This window comes from Sitophilus oryzae, unplaced genomic scaffold (genome assembly GCF_002938485.1).
Source record: "Sitophilus oryzae breed Bouriz unplaced genomic scaffold, Soryzae_2.0 scaffold_1623_pilon_pilon, whole genome shotgun sequence".
Taxonomy (NCBI): Eukaryota; Metazoa; Arthropoda; class Insecta; order Coleoptera; family Curculionidae; genus Sitophilus; species Sitophilus oryzae.
This window is the reverse complement of record NW_022146307.1, coordinates 716,466-737,770: the sequence shown is the minus strand read 5'-3', so window position 1 is coordinate 737,770 and position 21,305 is coordinate 716,466. Positions and strand designations below refer to the sequence as shown.

The 21,305-nt window shown below is 34.1% G+C and overlaps 1 protein-coding gene across 2 annotated transcripts in view; it reads right to left on the bottom strand.

The window, feature by feature from the left end:
* The window catches only part of LOC115880428 (nucleoside diphosphate kinase A), a 191,670-nt gene that overhangs the window by 66,342 nt on the left and 104,023 nt on the right, over window positions 1-21,305 (bottom strand). The gene's annotated exons all lie outside the window — the stretch shown is intronic.

Genomic DNA, 21,305 nt, shown 5'->3' with positions numbered 1-21,305 from the left:
AAATATTTTAAGATCTACAGGATGGTCCAAAAAAGTGTGAGTGGATTGTGACCTTGTATATTATAGTATTTTTGGCTTCCTTTCTGATCACTTTACATAATCCTAAGATATTATTAAATATGTTTTGTGAGTTTCAAAGATATTAATAAATAAATAAAAAAAAATATTTTTTCAGCCCTTTTTTTAAAAAAATTATTAAAAATACAAGAAATGTCCTGAAATCAAAACTATCCTAGGTATTTACTATAGTTGGTCTGTACTTATTTTGTTATAAATATCGTAATATATTAAACCAAACAGGGTGTTCAAAATTCTAAGCCAAACTTTTTAAAATTTAAAATAGTTTTCTTACAACACCCTATATATTATTATTTTGTCAGATGGAGAATTAAAAGATGAACATTTTTTGTATTTACAGTATTTCAAAATTCTTAACTGTTTTGCGGATATTTATATTATATTACATAGTATGTGTTTTTCAACATTAATTTTTTATCAAATCCACCTAATGATTTTGGTCTCGTATTTTACCGTTGAAAATAATTATTATAGGAACTACAGATGCCCGACGCACTATTACCGGACCCTGTATTCAAGTGGAGAAATACACAATTTTTTTTCTGTTTATTTATGTGCCGAATCCAAAAAAAATATTGTTTTCTTTAATTTTCGACCTTCTAACAACTGTGCTGGAGTCCCCACAGACGCACAGTTCTTTAACACAGGCGGACTGTGCAGGCCAGTTCGCGCAATTTAACTGTGCAGTTTTACGCTAAATTTTTGCTTTTTAAGACTTTGTTTACTTATTTTTTTCTGAAAGAACTTCTTAAATTATTAGTCTTTTTAACAACTGCTTCCGAATCAATCTCCGTTAGTTTTATAACTATATCAAGTGTTCATAAGCTGGGATTTTTAATTCCTGTCAATAACTCTTATTTTATATTTACTATAAACATGGCATTATTTTATATAGTTTTTTTATATATTTCCTTCATAAGTATAAAAAAGAAATATAATACAAATATTTATTACTTTCTCTATGATACGTACCAGTATACCTGCACAAACCAGGTTTGCACAGGCGGCCTGAGCGATAAAACTGAGCGTCTATGGGGGCCTTTAAAGTAAAAGTTATACGAGTAAATAAAGACAAAATATAATTAGGATTCAGTGTAACATTACTTATATGCTTTGTAGCATATTCACTAATCAGACTTCACCAAAAGTTTAATAAAACCTCTTCAAAGAATATTATATTTAATTTATAAATAAGTTTTGATAATTAATGTAATACAGATATATATATATATATATATATATATATATATATATATATATATATATATATATATATATATATATATATATATATATATATATATATATATTTTATTAAAAAAATATTGCTCATGTTATTAAGTTCCTTTATTCTACCCCACTCTTTATTTTTGATTAATATTTCTCTCACTGTTTGAACTAACTTGATTTATAGACTTAGTACTGCTTTTTGACTTTTAGCTTTTTTGTCTTCCCAAAAGTTCAGAAATAAGTTATAGTTTATTGAAAAATAGTAATATTTTACATTGAAAAATATGTCGATTTCACAAATCATCATCATCGTCATTTTCAGCTTATTCAACCATTTTCAATTATGGTGTAGTTTCCCTCACATACTCTCTTTGTAGTTGGGCCCATTGTTGTCTACTGTTGGCTATGCGAGCTCAAGTTATCCCTGCTAATTTCCTAATATCATGGTCCCATCTCAGGTTCAGTCTTCCTCTAGCTCTCTTAATTCCTGGTGGGTAACATGCTGTAATTTTTGTGGTCCATCTGTTGTCCGTTCTTCTTGCCAGATGTCTTTTGCCGTATCCACTTTATTCTTTTACGGTCTATCTTGTTTATTCCCAGCATATTTCGTTCCATTGAGTATTGTGCGACCTGCAGTTTCCTTATGACGTCCGTTTTAAGTGTCCAGGTTTCGCATGCATATGTTATGACTGGTAGTACACATTGGTGGAACGTTTCCTTCTTTAGATAGAGTGGCATTCGAGATTTGAATATGATTCAGTTTCTTCTATAAGGGCTCGAACACACTGACGACCAGGTCGCACCGGCCAGGCCGCAGCTACCTCTGAAACCATTAAATCAAATGATATAGCGCACACTAACGTCCTGGCCGTCCGTTGGTCGTTGCGACCAGAAGACTGCACGGAAATATTATTATTTTCTGTCGCTTGTTGCCGGTTTTCTTCCAAATTAATAATTTTTCAGATAAAATCCCTCAAATTCAATGCACAATATTTTATTTTCTATAAGATATAGTGTTTTAGTGTAGTTTCTGCACACGTGCAGAAAATCCAAAGAAATAGTATACAGACTGGATCAAAGGTAAACTTAAATCTAATGCCTTTTTTTTATCAAAGGTCGATTCTAGTAAAAACTCAAAACATTTTTATATGACATACCAACTCTATTTATGGTTGGTATGATACCTGTTATTATACCTTTGAGTTTCGATATTTAAAAAATAAAAAAAAAATATATTTAAAGTTTTTCTACAACCACTTGTTTTTTTTATTAAATTAGTTTTTTTAGCTGTATTGTAGTCATGTACAAGGAGAACAACTGTATTTTAGATATGATATTTAATTTAACGTTTTTCAAACAGGGTTCATTAGACTATATTTCTACTAGGTACATTATTTTGGAAAAAAAATTAAGAAAGTAACTTAAACATTCATAAAAATAGAAGTAATTACTATTGTAGATTCTTCATTATATTGTAAACATTGAAATAACTGGAAGCTAAACTTTCTACCTGCTTATATTTAGAGCCAGTGTCATAAAGTAACACACACAGTTTGGTGTTACTTTATGGCCAGTGTCTGACGATCTTTTTTTACGATGGCCCTAATATGTTTACTTCTAAAGTCGATAAGGGCGCCATATCAGTAGAAAAAAGAAAAAGAATATCTCCCTTTGTGTCGGTCGCGCGTACACAATGCTTTTTGTTTGTTGTGAATAGCAACTTCGCTTTTTAGTTAACTCGGATATTTTAACATTTCTGAAACAATATTTTCTAATTGGTAAAACGTAAAAAATCGTTAGATTTGACAACTCTGTTAACTGGTCGTTCATCTGGCCGCAGCTAAAAACGCAATACATCCGGCCAGCCGACGGCCAGGTCGTTGCGACCTGGTCGTCAGTGAGTTCGAGCCCTAAGTACTCCATGCTAACTTAATCCTTCTGTTGATTTCTGGTAGTAGAGATCCCGCGCTGTGTTTCAGTTATCCCAAATATATATATTCTACTATTTCCAGTGTGTTATATATTATTTTTTTGAATCAACGCCAAGATGTCTTTGTGTGCTTCATAGATTATCAGTAGGCTTTCGACAACGTTAAACACGATATTCTCCTAAACAGACTGCTCGAGATAGGAATAGACGCCAAAGACATTAGAATCATACAGGAACTATGTTGGAACCAAACCGCGGAGATAAGAGTTAACAAAAATGTATCCACAGACACCTTCAATGTGTGTAAAGGAGTTCGCCAGGGTATATGTATACTGTCTATCACCAATACTTTTTAGTAGTAAAATGCTACATATGGCCCATCTTACTATACGGCGCAGAAACGTGGTCTCTCAAGGCTAGAACCCTGACCCGCATCGAGAAATTGGAGATGTGGACTCTCCGGAGACTCTTACGTATACCATGGACTGCACATGCCACCAACGAAGTAGTTTTAAGAACTGCAGGTTATGGACGAGAAATGCTTAATATAGTTAAAGAAAGAAAAGTTTCATACCTCGGCCATATCCTTAGAGGCGACAAATATTACATTCCTAAGCTGATTCTACAAGGAAAAATAGAGGGACGGCGAGGACCAGGAAGAAAACAACATTCCTGGCTAAGAAACCTACGGGATTGGTGTAACATCAGCGACGCAGCCACCATATTTCGAAGAGCCGAGGACGGCACTCTACACATTGTATTAAGAGTACAGACAATCGCCAACGTGCGGCTAAGCACAAGACACAGGAAGAAGAAGATATATTAGAATGTATTTTCTTTTCACTAGTTCGTTGTACATTACTTTAGTTTTTGCTAAATTCATTTTAAGACCCACTTTAATGCTGGCTGTATTTAGTTCACTAATTTGTGCTTGTAGTTTTTCAGGACTATTGGCAATTAGGACTATGTCTTCAGCGAATCTTAGATGGTTAAGATATTCTTCATCTATTTTTAATCCTTTGTTGGTCCAGTCCAGTTGACGGAAGGTTTCTTCTAATGTTGCTGTAAACAGCTTTGGGGATATCACGTCTCCCTGTTATACTCCTTTGCCAGTTGGGAACTGGGGGGTTGTTTTATATATCATTACTCTTGCTTTGGCTTCTTTCTTCTGTATATATTGGCGAGAGTTTCTCTATAAAGCTTGTCAATACCTTGTTTCGCTAGGGCTTCTATTATGGCCTTTATCTATTATTGGCTTTCACAAATAACAAAGTCAAAACTTGCAAATTTTCAAGAAGCAAAAAAATTGACAAAAAAATCACATTTGCTAAAAATTTTTGATAAATAATTTGTTTTAGCATCAATAACAATCATTAATCCTAAAATCCTCTAATATATAGTATTGCCAATTATATTAGTCATTGTTGGTCGCTCCGTATTTTAAATTTTGCTTATAAATGTTGAACCAAAACAAATCGATGTGTGGATGTGGTTAGTTCATCTTTTATAAATAACTGTGCTAATGACAAAATGTTCGCGAATTTAAAAACTATAAAGGCTTATCCGGCACAATCAGATATTTTTCTCCTTCTAACAGGATTCCCTTGTTCTCAAACTCAGTTAAAACAAAGTCCCTCTTGAAGAGTTTGTGTTTCGTTCTTGAGACTGGGGACTTGATTAAATATTTAAGGGCTTGGATGTAAAAGGGTTAAGCGAGGCCAGGTAGAGGGGACGAGGAAATTATTAGATAGCTCGTTGAAGGGTGGGCTGAAAAACATATAGGGGAAGCAAACACGTGCAAAATACGAAGAACATTTTGCGGTAACTACGTTTTTTTTGGTAAAAATTTGTAGGTCTTTGGTTAAATTGCTTTTCTTAAGCGGTTTTTGCTAAATGATCGCTAAATATCTGTTGGTGGCAATAAGAAAAAATATAAATAAGATCAGAACATTAAATAAAAAAAGAAAAGTAGACACTGACAGGAGGGCACTGGATGGCTGGTGGTTATCAGGTTCTTTCCATGTTATTCTATATTCTTACTAGGCATATATTATAGGATTTAACTTATTGCCCTGCCGTGTTTATACATTCTGTAGGGACCAGTTAGATCTACTAGAATATTGTAAGTTCTAAAATTAGAAAATTGGCGCTTATCAAGTTGTTCCCCTGGACCCTTCATTTGGTTTCATGCAAACTGTACAAATCCGGAAAGACATTGTATCGGGAGTTGAATTCACAGTGAGATTATTGGTTTTAGAAAGATATTTAATTCTAATTCAAGAGTTCTAATAATAATAATGACAAAAGGTTTATTTTCCAGGATTATTTTCCACACAGCACATAATTTATATTTTTTTCTAATAATGAAGGATTACAGTCGAGGGTTGGAATCTTTGGCATTGCAACAGCAAAATAAAACACTGATTCACTACAATACACCAAAACACTTTACTTTTGCACTGGACGCGCGTTTCGCTGACCATGTTTAAAACAGTTTTATTCATCTGCTGCTGATGATGCTAACATGGTTAGTTAAGTTTATTTTGCAATAATTAAGGAACCTAAGGCCGAAGATCTAGTTATAAATTTTCTTTGAAAAGGCAGTCAGCAGAATCAGCTTCCTTCAAAATCGAAGGTGCTTTTGAGGCCAAGAAAAACAAACTAAAATAATTAGATAACAATATTAACAAACAAAAATAATAATAATTAAAGTTTATATAAAATAGTTTCGTATGAAACTTAAAATAAAAAAGACTATATTATTACAACACAAAAAAAAATATAACAATCTCTAACAAACTCACACAAAGCAATAAGAGGAAGAGGGAAAACAATAAATAGAAAGGGAGATACATTGAAGGAAAATGACACTATTTTTTTGTTTACACACATTATTTCATTTGTGGTTTTTATTTCATTTAGGAAGCATTCTGCATTTTTCCTTTAAAAGAGAGGACAGGCGCTGACTTTTTAAAGAATAATTTTTTTATGATTGGCTAAGGCTAGTAAATGTTGTCTTTTAACTGGAAGACTTAACACATCCCTAGTAGTTAATACTGTTTCAGTCTGTTAAATATCCGGATCCCCTTTTATTATCAGGTCTTAACTTTCGCCCTAGTAACCCTACTGGGGCCATTACCGCTGACTAAACCTGCGGGTCCGGCTTAAATATTTGATAGGGACAATTTTGACTTTTGGCACCAAACGAAAATATACTCAACCAACAAAAATAAAAATACACCTCCTCAATATCGTGACAAAATGTAAAATAAAACATTAATCAAAATAAATAAAACAAAGACGGGTTCACAAACACCTTTCACAAACTCAAGAACGGCTGGACCGATTTTAATGATTTTTGATTTGTTGGATGTGCCTCCGCCCCGAATAGTAAAATTGTTATTAAAATATCGGAAAAATTAACGACAAAAAAATATACACGAAGTTAATTTTTAAATAAATTAGGTTTGGAACATCGCCATCTTTCACAATTGACAGCTCACGTCACTTATGCTTATAGGATTTTTGTAATTATTGATAAGCCAAGATATTCTTATCCTTCCAATAGATCTTTTTACTATAATTTTTCCCTGAATTATAAGCTGTAGAATCTCATATTTTGGACTTCTCATGACCAAGTGGCCGAGATATTGAAGTTTTCTTCTTTTCACTTCATGAAGGATCTCTATGTACTTTTCTATGCTTCTCAGAACCTCTACATTAGTCACATGATCTGTCCATGATATTCTCAGCATCCTACGGTAGGCCCACATCTCGAACGCTTCTAGTCTTCGCTCGAAGTATGCGTTGAGGGTCCAAGCTTCTACACCATACAAGAGGACTGGGAATATATAGCACTTGAGCATCCGTGTTCTCAGCTCCAAGCTCAGGTCGCGGCTACAGAGAGAACCTTCTTGATCTCCATGAACGATACACGGGCCTTCTCGATGATTCGAATCCTTAATTCTAAACAATAATCTAGGAAGCAGTCAATACTTGTACCCAGGTAGTCATATCTCTCGAGTCTTTCCAGTCTTTCGTCTTCCACATATAGTTGTCCTTTAGGCGCTACCGTTTTGATGTCATCATATATTTGGTCTTCTTAACGTTAAGTGTCAGACCATATTCTCGACTGTGACGACATTATTCAACATGTTTGTAGATCTTGCATGCTTTCAGTGAGAAGTCCTATGTCGTCTATATAGCGCAGATTCTTCAGTGGAGTGTCGTTAACTCTTATTCCGCCGGTACCATTTCCAAGAGCAAAGAAGTGAAGATTTCCTCTGAGTAAACATTGAAAAGACGTAGAGAAAAAACATACCAATGTCTGACCCGTCGTTTGATTTCCACTGCATTCGTCAGTTTGTATTGAATTCGAACAAACGCAGTTTGATTCAGGTATTAGTTACTATTTGTATATCCCTTGTGTTAAGGTTTTTTCGTTCCAGGGCTTCTATTAATTGTTTGTGTCTCACTTTATCAAATGCCTTATTATAATCGATAAAACGTATACATTTTGGTTGATATCAATACATCGATGCATCAAGACATTGTAGGCAAACAAAGATTCCCTTGTGCCGAAACCATTTCTAAAGCCGAACTGAGTATCTGTTATATATTCTTATGGCTTTGAGAAAGACACAATTACTACTACCTGGTGAAAATTGGTAAGACCATAAAGCTTAAAACGTCTAAATATGAAATATTTTCTTTACTTACTAAGACAGCAAAATAAAACACTAAATCACCACAATACACCAAAACACTTTTACTTTTACACTGGACGCGCGTTTCGCTAACCATGTTAGCATCATCAGCAGATGATTAGAAACTGAAGTTTATAATATCATCAATATCATAATAATATCAAACTGAAGTTTATAATAATAATCATCTGCTGATGAGGCTAACATGGTTAGCGAAACGCGCGTCCAGTGTAAAAGTAAAAGTGATTTGGTGTATTGTGGTGATTTAGTGTTTTATTTTGCTGTGTAACACCAAAGGTTCCAACCCTCAACTGTAATCTTACTAAGACTTATATTAGGGAAAGAAAATAAACTCCTCCTATTCTGGATGCCAGCCCACCAAGGGATAGAAGGTAATGAAAAAGCAAATTTTAGCTAGGAAAGGAGCGTATACTCCACCAACTACACCAGAACCTTTCTGTTTCCCAACTTGAAACCAACTTAAAGCGGAACTTAAGAACCTGGAAGACTCCATCCGTGACCTGGAATGGGAATCCTCAAACGGTCTTATACACTTGAAGAAATTTCTCTTACGAAAACTTACGATCGAGAAAAATCAAAGATTTTCTTTGATTTAAGTAAGAACAATCTTCTGATTGTCACGGGGTTTTTAACAGGACACTGTCTCCTCAATGAACACCTCAGTAAGTAGATTGAAGCTAAGAAACAACGGCGAATACATATTCTGTGGGAAAATTGGAGAAATACCTCATCACTGAGTGCGCCGAGACGACAACCAGTCGTACCATAAACTTTGGTACGACTGATATCGGAGTCGGAGAACTAACCTCTGTAAAACGTCTCAGATACTGGCTTTTATCAAAGCCTTGAGACTTTATGATAAGTTATAACTCAAGAAAGGGGAGACATAATAGATCAATAAGGTCGCGGTGATTAACCTCTCTCTCATACAATCTACAATCTAAAATATTTCTGATACACTGTAAAAAATCAGCATGAGTGAACACATATTTCTCAGGGAGTGAATTTTTTGAGTGAAACAATTGAGTACATTTTCATCTAAAATAGAGTAAATTCATCATTTTACTCAAATATGATCTCTATTTAATCAATAGCGATTGAATAAGGTCATGTTCGAGTTATAACCCCTATCTTTGAGTAATGGAATAGGAAAATTCACTTAAAAACTCATGTTATAATTTAACACATTAAAAAGTTGAGTGAAATCTCCCAGTTTAAAGTATTTTCGCCCATTACTAATCATACGTCATACGCGCTTCTTCAATACCGAATAAGCTACTCCCCCCTGTTCCACGTTCCTCAGTTTTAAACACAGAATAACTACAGAACGATCAGTCAATGTAATAAAAAAGCAAACAAAATTTTTGCTGCCATCTATAGTGGTCAGAGTGCGGCTCAGGGCTTCAAGGTCAAAATAATTTATTTATTAAATAAAAAAGTTGTGTCGGGGGCACGCCTCGAACCCGCTACCTTCGTGTTACTAGATAAGAGCCTTATCCCCTCCACCACCAGTTACCTTCGTGGGAATTATATCTTTGTGGTAATAAATTATGAATAAAATTCAGCCTGCTACAAAGTATATGTAAAATTTATCCTACAGGCTGCTTTTACTTTGAAAATTCATCTCGTTACAGTTCAGCACAGTTGTATTATAGTTTAAGAAGCACTAAGAAATATGACTACCTTTCAATAATATAATATGAAAAAGTTGGAGTCGGAATACAATAAAAAGCACGAGAAATACATTTTGTATTAAAAACAAAATAAAGCCAGCTTAAATATAGTTTGAAGCATAAATAAAGGAGTATTTGAAGTACTGTGTGGACGGAAGAGGGAAAGCAATCGCAAAATTCATAAAATGAATTTAAACACCGAGCCAATCGTAACGGTTGAAGCAACCATACATACACGACGAACTATTCTGCAACCATACATACACGACGTCAATTAGCACCATCTATAGTGGGCTGAATCGTTAATTTCTAATTTAATGCTCCACAAGAGTGACTGGGCCCTGGTTTTGAATTATCTGTTCGAGTCGTAGGTTGTTTTGTCCCTTCGAAGGTGCCAAGGTTACAAGCCCATAGTGTGTGTGTAAAGTGTGATGTAAAGTGTGACTCTGGCCGCGTGGCGTGGTGAAGCGAATACGACTATCAGCGGCATACGTAGGAAGTATTTGGATTTTCCGAGGGATTTTCGTAGTTAAAAGTTAGTTTAGAAATTAGAAATATTCGAGAATGTTGGCAGCCGAGCTGACGAATGCTCTTAATAAAGCGGATTTTTGCGATGTGATGCAACTTTTCTAGACATCTAGCTTAAAAAGTTCCTGTATCTTTTCCAAAAAGTGTTGAAAACTTTTTAAAATGTTTTTGATATATATTATATTATAGTATAAATAATAGTGTTATATTTGGTTTTATTTGTTTTTGTCAAATAAAAATATTTTTGAAGGTTCTACAGTTTTTCATTTGGTTTATTTAAAAAAAAAAGAAATATTCTAAATTATTTTTTCAAATGCTATAGGTATGTAAGCTAACTTGTTATTTTATTACAAGTGAACAGATATGCCTCCCAAAAGTGAATTTTAGGAAATGGACATGTTCGAGACCATGTCCTAAACTGAAACTTACCTTTGAAAGGCACCTGCCCACCTGTTATAAAATAACAAGTTAGCTTACATATAGATTTTAAAAAAATCATCTAGAATATATTTCTCTATACTGAGTGAAATTAATACTCAGATATGATTACTGATCGAGTTAAGTGTAACACAAATTTGAGTAAAAGTCACTCAATAAAAGGTGTATTTGAACTCAAGACTTAGTGAGTTCACTCATTTTAAAGTGAATAAATTATCAAAATCGATCAAAATCCTACTCAAAGTGAACCATAATGAGTAAAAAAGGAGTCTTTCGTCTAATCTCGATTGAGTGAAAACACTCAATGCTTTTCACTCTGAGAATTGAGGATTCACTGAGTTCTGTAGAGTGGAAATTTCACTCAATCGGGTGTGGACAGAAATTGAGAAAGTATTGAGTGAAATTTGAGTGAAATTTCACTCATTTTTTTTACAGTGTATGTAGTGTAGATGGAAAAATCAAAGAAGAAAAGTATAAATACCTACACGTTAAAATTTAGCGCAACTTCCATCTTCATTAAACATTATCCCCGATAACGACTTAACTTTTTATCTCCTGTCTCTTCCCCAGTCAATCGTTAACGAATTAATTTTTAATCGATCGAAAAGCGTTCATTAAAAATTAACCTTATCTTTTTTCTCGCTACCCTTAATAAGTATCCGTCCTTTTAAAAACTTTCCTCTCAGAAAGAAGAAACGGTCGCGCCGATGATAGAGCCGGCGAGGTGCGGCAGGGGGAAGGACGCCAATTAAATATGGAGGACAAGGCACGGACACTAAAACTTTACGGCTCATATTCGATGCAACCGGAAACGTTAAAGGACGGCCGGACCGGAAGTCGCCGGAGTTTACGGCGCGGCGCGGCGGACCTATAGCTAGGGCAGTTTCGATGGATAAACCGGAACCGGTATAAGGTTCAATTTGTTGAAAACGTGTTTTGAAAAAGGGAGCGATGTATTAAATTGAATAATTTCATATTGTTAATTTGTAAGGAACTCTGCCACCAATGTTAAGGAATCTGCTAATGTTGAGGTTTCTTCTGCTTCTTTTAATGTTGATTTTTTAATAATAATTTACAGTTCTTTATTAAATATTTTATTTTAAGATAAAATTAACAACTCACAGAGTCCTCAAATCACAACAAGGTGATTCAACAGAGAATCACTACATTGGCAGTAGATCATTACTATATTTGGTGGCAGCAACTACTACATTTGGTGGCAGCGGTGGGATAACACCGTTTTATTTCAATGAATGGCTTATTTATATTTGATACCAATTAAGCTTTTTAGTTACGTAATCGGGGCGCGATTGTTAAATACATTGTTGCCAACCAGGGACACATTCGGAGCCGGGTTGACTAACTGGAATTTAAATTTCCCGCGAGGAATACAGGTGGAGGATCTGTAGTAAAAAATGTCAAGTTGCCACATTTATTTATTTATTTCCTGACATTGTTATTCGTTTTGACACTTTAGTTTTGTATTAGGAGTTTTTGGTTTAAATAAATAATAGTGATACTTTAAGCTTAGAAATGTTTACTAGCAGACCTTGCAGTCGAACATTGTTCTTTTTAGAACCTCTGTTAGTGCGAAGTGTACACGATAGTTTAATAGCCGTAAAAAACTCATCGCAACTTTATTAGAATATTTTGAATGGGAAAGAGGTTAAGAGGTAGTAATGGCCCTTTATGTCCCTTAAAGTGCTGTTAAGAAGGTGAGTTTTGTTGGGTAATTTTGTACCATTGTAAAACAAGACAAACTTGCGACAAAAAATGGGTAATTCTGAGTAATAAGACAAATTGTCCACACCGCAAGAACAAAAGTACAACAAAGTCAAAAGATTAGTTGTTGCGAAAGAGTTTTATTAACCATGTGTGATTTTACTGGTCTCCTACTGTTGGCAGCACACGCCATCCACACTGCGCCGACAACTTGTCGTAAAATATACGAACAAAACATAGACACTTTGATCTTTACCGACTCGAGAAGGGACATTGAAAAGTCTCCGAATTTTGAAACAAAGCAAAAATAAGACAAAAATATCGCAGAAATGTATTGGATTTGTCGCAATTTTGTCGTAAAACATGAATGTTTCTGTTGTTGTCTTGTCTGCTTGGTCTGGATTCGGCAATTTATTTTAACTGGTCGGTAATATATATGATGATAGGAAATAAATTTGTAAAGATTGCAGTTTGCAGTGGAATAGGAATATCTCATTATAAGAGAGTTGAAAATGTGTTTAAAAATCTGATGGAGAAGTAAATAAAATGACAATTAATGTGTATAATGTTTTTTTTAATCAAAATTCAAATATAGTTATTTCTAATCGAGAAAAATCTTTTGTAAAATATTCTTAATTATGACATCTTCATCCATACCTACGCACTATAGTTATCCAAAAATCTTATTGCAGGAAAATCTCCTTCACTATGATCTGTCTTATAACCCTTTATTTATACAAAAATATCTTTCCTGAACACAAACTTCGAAGAATACACACTATCGGAATCAGTTTCTTGTCTTAATCCGTGTAAACAAAGCCTCCTTAGTTAAAGCAAACTTTAACTAATTTAAAACGAATTATCCACCTCTCTCTTTGAGTTGTCCTTTAACCCTTACTCGAAAGTGAACGTAACAACATAACGCCATAAAGAAAATCTTAATCTCTATATCTTTAGATCACGAGATGTTTTTGTGCTTAATAGTTTTTGAATATTAAATTGTACTAAAAAATTTAAACTTATATCACAGTATGCCTTGACTCTATTTATGCGTTTTGTACATAAGGTTTGTCTGTTTATATTATTTGTCGCGGTGTTAAGTTTCATTCAGAACCTCGCAATTAGTGGAATAAATTAGTGGTTTCAATTACACTTTATACGTTTTAGTTTACGATCATTCACAATGTTTAAAAAACACAATTGAAATTGATAGAATATCCTAGCAACAACTTGTAGCAGCCTAAAATAATTTCTTATTTTTGCGCTACATCTCTAGCAGAATTTATGCAAATAATGCCCATCCCTAGTCGGTACCGCTGCAATTTTGGTAGTACCGTGAATGCCGTTCGATGTGGTGGCGCAGGGTTGCCATTTATATTATTATTTATATTTTTCTTTAAATGTTATTAATAACTTTCCTGAAGTTTCCTTATTTCGAGCAGAGTTTGGTGTGTATTTACTTTTTGTCGTCAGAAGATAATCTCTGGCAGAATTTTAACATTTTATTCGGATTTTTCGACACTTCCATTTCAACCACTGGTGAAGTCCCAGGGTGGTTCTCGTCTTCTTTGAAAAGTTTTTTGGTACATCGTATGTGGCGGAGAATAGCCCTGCGAGTAAGTTATAGTTTTTTCTTTTACTTTCTTTCATATACTTAGAGAAAAAATCATTTATTATAGGTGTGTCCCTTACCAACTTAAGGGGAAGATTTGACATTTTGGGAGTTTTTTGGAGTAGTTTTTTTTGGAGTAATTTTTTGGAGTAGATTTTGGGAGCAACTTTCGTTTTGGAAACGAGAAGTTTTTTGAAAACATTTTGGACGAGTTTTTTAAGAAGATTTAGCAGTAGTTTTTTTGAGCCGAAGTTTTGAGCAGTTTTTAGTTTTTATGAATGGTTCCGTGAAGGTTCCCTGTTGGAGGCTGGTGTGAAATTGACGAGTTTTCCCTTTTTCCGCAAATTTACAAGTTTTCTGATGGTTTGAAGCAGTTACGTAATGGATATGGGCCCCAGTACGACACCAAATCAACACTGATTGACTACAGCTTCAGAGCAAAAGCTAAGTACTCATTTACGTTTTGCTTTAGAATCTTTTTGCCTTTTTCTTAACTTTCTACTGAAACTTACCTTATATTGAAACCTCTTTTTTGATGAAACTTAAACAAACGATTACGTTTGATGATTTATATTTAGTAATATTTAATTTAAGTTTCGCTATATCAATATAATATTAATTTATTGTTTTTTTAAATGACTTTTTAATTCACTTTCAAACTGGAGTTATTTAATTATTAATAAATGTAGCATAGTTTTTTATTAAATTTTGTTGTTTTAATTTGAGATATATCATTACTGAACATCTTTAGCCTGTGGTAATTTTCTTAATTTTTTAAATATCACCTTAACTTGGCTTAAATTAAATGGTGCCCAACAATATGCAAAAATAGTTAAATGAACCTACACCTATTGTTCACCAGATGAAGAGCAGCCGTACGCTGCGGTTTTCTTTTTAATTTTTACCATCTTTTTTTATAATTTTTCCTAACCTTTTAAAAAGTCGCCGCAAACTTGCGTTAATCAGTTGTATCCATAGAGAAAACCTAATATTTAGCTTACGAAACAATCAACTTTTGATTTCTAACCACAATTTCTCTTGACGGAAGATAATCAAAGATCAAAATTACATTTGTCGCAAATTTTGAAGTATAATTAGTGGAAAAGTCAAAAGTTTGAGAACTTTTTCTACTAATTGAAAATGTCTACCACTAATTTTGACGTTCTGAATATTTACATTGAAAGTAAAGGAAGACTTCTACGCAAATTGAAAACCACTAATTTATTCCACTAATTGCGAGGTTCTGAATGAAGCTTTAGAGCTTTTCCGTTGTTTATACTTTGAAGTTACATATTACGTGTCTTTTTGTAAAAAATCTGTGCTTGGACGTCGTGAGAACTATCTTTTTTTAGTAATGAGCAAATGCAAGATTAAAACCAAGACTCGCATGATCATGGTCTTGGTCTTGCAGTTAATAAGTAGCTTTGTTCTTGTTAAGATTGCCTTGCAGGATACAGTCTTGGTCTTACTGCAAGATTTGCAAGTTAGTAGGGATTTTTTCGTATCCACACTATTTTTTTCGGTCTTTTTTGTTATTCCCAGCATATTACGTCCTATCGAGTGTTGCGTGACGCGCAGTTTCCGTTTGATGGCGGTTTTAAGTGCAAAACGGACAGTTTATTCGTTTACATGCAATATTTTACCTCATTTTTTTTACTGAATATAGGTAAGACTGTAAGACTGACAAGTAACGCGTTATGTGTAAACGACGCTTTACATTTTCAAAAAAAAATGCTTATAAGTTTTATAATTTTTGATTTTTAAATTGTATTTTTTAACTTTATTCGATAGAAGATGACACTGCGACGAATGACATATTATTATGTCAACTTTTGATATTTTCGCCTTAAAAAAATTGTATTATCACAATCTAGAGTGCCATGGATGTGTTAAAACCATTAATTTGTAATCAAGGACCCTTGGAAAAGTATATTTGACCGTCTAATGTTTTTCGTGTCTTGTCCAGGTCGGTTAAAAGATGCCCAAGTCGTATTTTTAATCATATCTCAATTTTTTTCAAATGGAACGAGGGTGGCTCATTAGCATATTTGGAAAAAGCATTTTTTTACGAATAATTTGGTACCAAATTAAAATTTAAAATTAAAATTTTTGTTTTTATTTTCTGATACATATTTGTAATAATCTATTTCAGCTTTATGTTTTTTACTCTATAATATAATTTCTGTTATATGTACAAAAATTCTTGTTTTAAACTTATTATACATGTTGGTGTTCAATAGAAGTGAAAATTCAAATAATCAAGATGTTAAATTTAGAAGATTTTCAATGTTGAATGATATACATGTCCTGAAGCTATTCAGGTAATACACTGTTTCCAATAATTTTACATTAAACATAATACTAAAACAAAAAATAAGTTCCTCTGTCAACGTCAGTTAAAAAAATATCTATCATATTTTTAAATTAAAATATCTATCACATTCAGTGTTTTAAATGTCATTTCATGACTTTGGTGTTAAGTAACTACAACACACTAAGTAACACTACACACACTTGGTATTTCGAGTCAAATTGTAGTTATGAACCGCATGTTACAATAATTTCAAATAAACCATAAATATGTGAAAATGTCAAAAGTTGACATATGATATGTCATTCTATTCAAAGTGTCATTTTCTATCGAATAAAGTAAAAAATACCGAGGGTGTCATTTAAAAATCAAAAGTTGTAGTCAATTCCTGTGATACATGAAGTGACCGAAAACAACTGAATACGTCAATCAGTCCTAAATTATGTCATATATTTATACTAACATACCAAATCTCGATTTTTTATCTGAAAAAGTAAAAAAATTATAGAGGTGAGCCACTTAAGAAAAGTATAAACATTGGTTTTGGATGTAGAATTAATTTGTCAGAATATAAAGTTGGTTAAAAACGGCTTTTGAGACTTACCCGGTTTAGTAAAATTACTGATATTGTCAATATCTACATCAAATCGGCTTAATGAAATATGATTTTTCCCTAATTGATATAAACCCAAGTTGGCCTATATTTAAGTCTTGGCCGAGGTCTTAGCAATACTTTTCTTCATATAAATAGAAATAGTTTCCGATGCGATCCTGTGTATTAATGCATGTCACTATTCGACATATAATATGGTAAAGAAATATATAATTTGTGAGAGATAGTCTGTCTAGAATTGATGTTATACGCCCACTGTTTGTTTTGTACAACAGGAAGATGCTGCGTTACGAATATACATCGCATCTTGTGTAACATTATCCCGGCACTTTGGATCCTTCCTATTCAATCCATCCATCGGCGAATATCAACGAACTACCTACACTTTGCCAAAGTTATTAGCGTAATACGACGAAATATGCGAGTTATCGATAGATATACGATATATACATAGTATATAGGGGCCAATTACGCCAATCGATCCATTGATAATCCGATACGTATACACAGCAGTTCAGTAACTCGCTGGAAATACCGATATATAATTAGATACTTTCAAATTATGTTGGTTTATTGAAAAATAGAAATTTGTTATTTTTATTACCGATGCTTAATCTCTTATCAAAAAAATAGATTCCATATTTTCAATCCGTCAACTACAGGAAAAAGTAAAAGAGCAGGAGTCTAAACTTATGTTGCATTCATCGACCTAACAAAAGCCTCGACTCTGTGAACAGAGTTGCACTTTGGGCAATTATGAAAAAGTTCGGAGTACCCAACAAATTTCTTACAGTGTGTAAAAGCCTCCATAACAACAAGTCAAGAGTGTCACCATCATGGACCACTGAGCGATCCCTTCCTAACAAACACAGGAGTTAGGCAGGGATGTGTCTAAGCGCCACTCCTATTCAACATATTCATGGCAGCGCTCTCCATTATAGTGGACAGCAAACTACAGTAGAGAGGTTTGGGCATTAGATACAGAAACGACGGCGGTCTGTTCAAAATAAAAAGGCTCAGGGCAAAAACACGTACAAAATTCATCACAGAACTTCAATACGCTAATGATTGTGCTCTAGTTGCAAATACGTTACAGCAGTTGCAAGAAATGTTGAACACATACATATACCTGGGCATACGAGGCTTTGGGACTTAAGCTGAACATCGATAAAACTAAAATCATGTGTACTCCCCCTGAAGATCACAACAATGCTATAAAAATCGGAAAAGAACTATTGGAATATGGTAGCGCAATTTAATTACCTCGGCAGTTTGATTTCGGAAAAGGCCAATACCGACTCTGAAATTTAGCACAGGATTAGCAGCGCCTCAAGAGCATTCTGGAAATTAAAAGACAGGGTTTTCTACAATCATGACTTGAGCACAAACATCACGAAACTTGCAGTGTACCGAGCAATAATAATTCCCACCATGTTATATGGAAGCGAAACCTGGGTGCCATGCCGCGCCGTACCGCCGACACATGAACGCATTAAACAACTTGCAACAAAGACATATTAAACAACTCTTAAGAATCAAATGGTTCCATCATGTCTGAAACGTATCGGTCCTTGAAAAAGCTAACTCCGAAAGTATTGAAGTCATGCTTACAAAACCCGCTTGAGATGTGCTGGTCACGTATGAAGAATTCAAGAAAACCGCATACCAAAATATCTGCTTTACGGTGAGCTTGTAGACGGCAAGAGGAGACCGGGTGGACAACTCAAAAGGTACAAGGATATTTTCCACGAAAACTTAAACGGCATTAACATGCAGAATGAGTGGAAAAAAGCAGCTCACAATGGAGAAGAACTGTAAACTCAGTTAACAGCGACAACCAAAAAGTAAAGAGGCAACAAAGCAATAAGATTTTTGAATGCCCGGTGTGCGGTAGACAGATAACATCACGTATCGGGCTTTTCAGTCACAGAAAAGCTCATGAAAGGAAACGTCTTGCGTGACCATCTTCTGATGCGTGTCAAATACTTGTCAGCGAGTAATGACAGTATGTATGTATCAAAAAAATCATTAAAGTTTGGCATCAATTAACACACATCATTTTAAAATTATTGAGCTTAAAATTTTTACTTCCATTTTAAAATTCTTGACGAATACTTAAAGCACATCTACTGATCTGCCTATGAAAGGAATTTCAAGAATGCAGACACTATATTGGAGAATGATCAATTTTCTACAAAACACATTGGCTACATTGTTCTAAAATATATTCACTCACTCCGCTTTCCCATATGACATCGAAGAGAGCCATCGAATTGTTGTTTTTAAGTTGTTTTATGGAGGCGTTTATTTCCTGTTACGTTATTGGGATATCTAATACATCGATGCTGTTTTACTGAGGTATTGTATTTAGTGCTTCTATATTGGGGATGTTGTCTTGGTCTTTCCAGCGATTTCTGATTTGCTCTTCCTCTTTTAGAAGCTCGACATTTTGTGCTATGATTGGGCAGCTAACCTTCTTGGCCGTATACTTCTTTTACAGCCTCGAAGAATTCACGATAGTCGTGATGCGCGGCATACTCTTGAATCTGATTAGCTTTTTGCGCCCATCAGTTATCCTTTAGAGTGCGCAGCTTTCTTCGAAGCGTATTGTTGACTGCTTTAAAGTTATCCACCAGCGTTGGCTTGTGTGGATTTGCAGTGAGTGCTTGATGTGCTCTATGCTTTTGTTCCAACAAGGCCAGTATATGCGGTTTATTTTCTTTAGATATTTTGAATAATTTGTAGACGCCCACTGCGTTATGTTATAATTTCTATATAAAAAAAATGACAGCCTATTATCATTTCCAAGCCAATTTTGACGAGGTATTTCTTTTATCGTACCTATTTTGTATGCTATTTTTAAAATGTAAATCATGACAGACAAAAAAATCATAATTAATGATATTTGATATTTTAAGACGATTTTTTATCTGATGTATATTTCTTAATAATAATCACCCCCTGTATTCTGAAGTTTCAATGTGTGTCAGCCTCCCTTCTCCCTATCTCAACATTTCCGGTATGATCTCGTAACCCGATTTAAAAATATGCCCATAAAAATATTATCGCTCATGTTTGCAGGGAAATGACTCCCCAAACGGCAAACGGGCCTTTTTTCATGACGCAATGACGGTTCGCTATCGTAAATTGAACGAAATACCGGTCCAACTTGCAGATAGAACGGTGAAATATTCAGGGAGGCTATGCATAACAAAAAATGGCGCCGCTGCACGTTGGTGCAACTGCAACTGCACTAAAACCTGGCTCTATAGGGCGGTCCACTAGTATTACGAAATAATCCATATCAGGTTTCATATGTATAGTGTTAGAGAACATTTTACAAATATTTTTATAGATATATACAAGTTGGTCCAAATTTATTTTTAAGTTATAGCAGTAAAATATTTTGTTTAACTTAAATTTTAATTAAATATTATTTATTACCTATTTTTTGTTGTTTAACTTTAAATACCGAGTACTTATTGAAGAAGCTCAATCATATTCAAATCCAGAATGCCACTCTATCTAAAGAAGAAAACATTCGACCATATCATGTACTACATCACCAGTCATGACCTATGCATGCGAAACCTGGACACTTAAAACGGACATCATAAGAAAGCTGCAGGCCGCACAACGCTCAATGGAAAGAAATATGCTGGAAATAACCAAGAAGGACCGTAAAAGAAAAGAGTGGATATGACAAAAGAGTAGGTATAGGAGACCAGGTACCCAACAAACATTTGAAGTTAAAATTACGTTAAATTAACCACCTAGACTATTATTAACCAACTGGAAATTGGTCGAAATTTCCAAGAATTGACGTTAAAATTCCAAAAGTGGGGAATAAAACTAAAGTAATTTGGAAGTTAAAAACAGGTTAACAGGTTATGATGTCTTGTAAGAAATATGGGCTATGAAGTCAAAAATAACCGACCTGAGGTCATAACATGGTAAAATAGAGGTGAATTTTACTAAAAATAGTCCTAATTTATACTACCTATATTTTACATGGGAAAGAAAGAGAAAGAATAAGGTAAAGTATTTTTCTTTTTAATATGTGTATGTAAATGAATTTCCCAATAATGAACCAGGAAGACAAAAAAGTGTAATAACTGGCATGGCCGTTTGAACATTATGTACTACATCATGTACTACCAGTCATGACCTATGCATGCGAAAGAAACCTGGACACTTAAAACGGACATCATAAGAAAGCTGCAGGCCGCACAACGCTCAATGGAACGAAATATGCTGGAAATAACCAAGAAGGACCGTAAAAGAAAAGAGTGGATATGACAAAAGATGAAATACCTACATAATATATGCACTTCCTAGTAAATGTAAATAAGTTATTGGTAAGAAGTGGATTACTGGATTCCCAAGATAATTATGTCTGCGGAGAAAACTTTTCTGTGAGATAAATATGATAAGCCCTAAAAA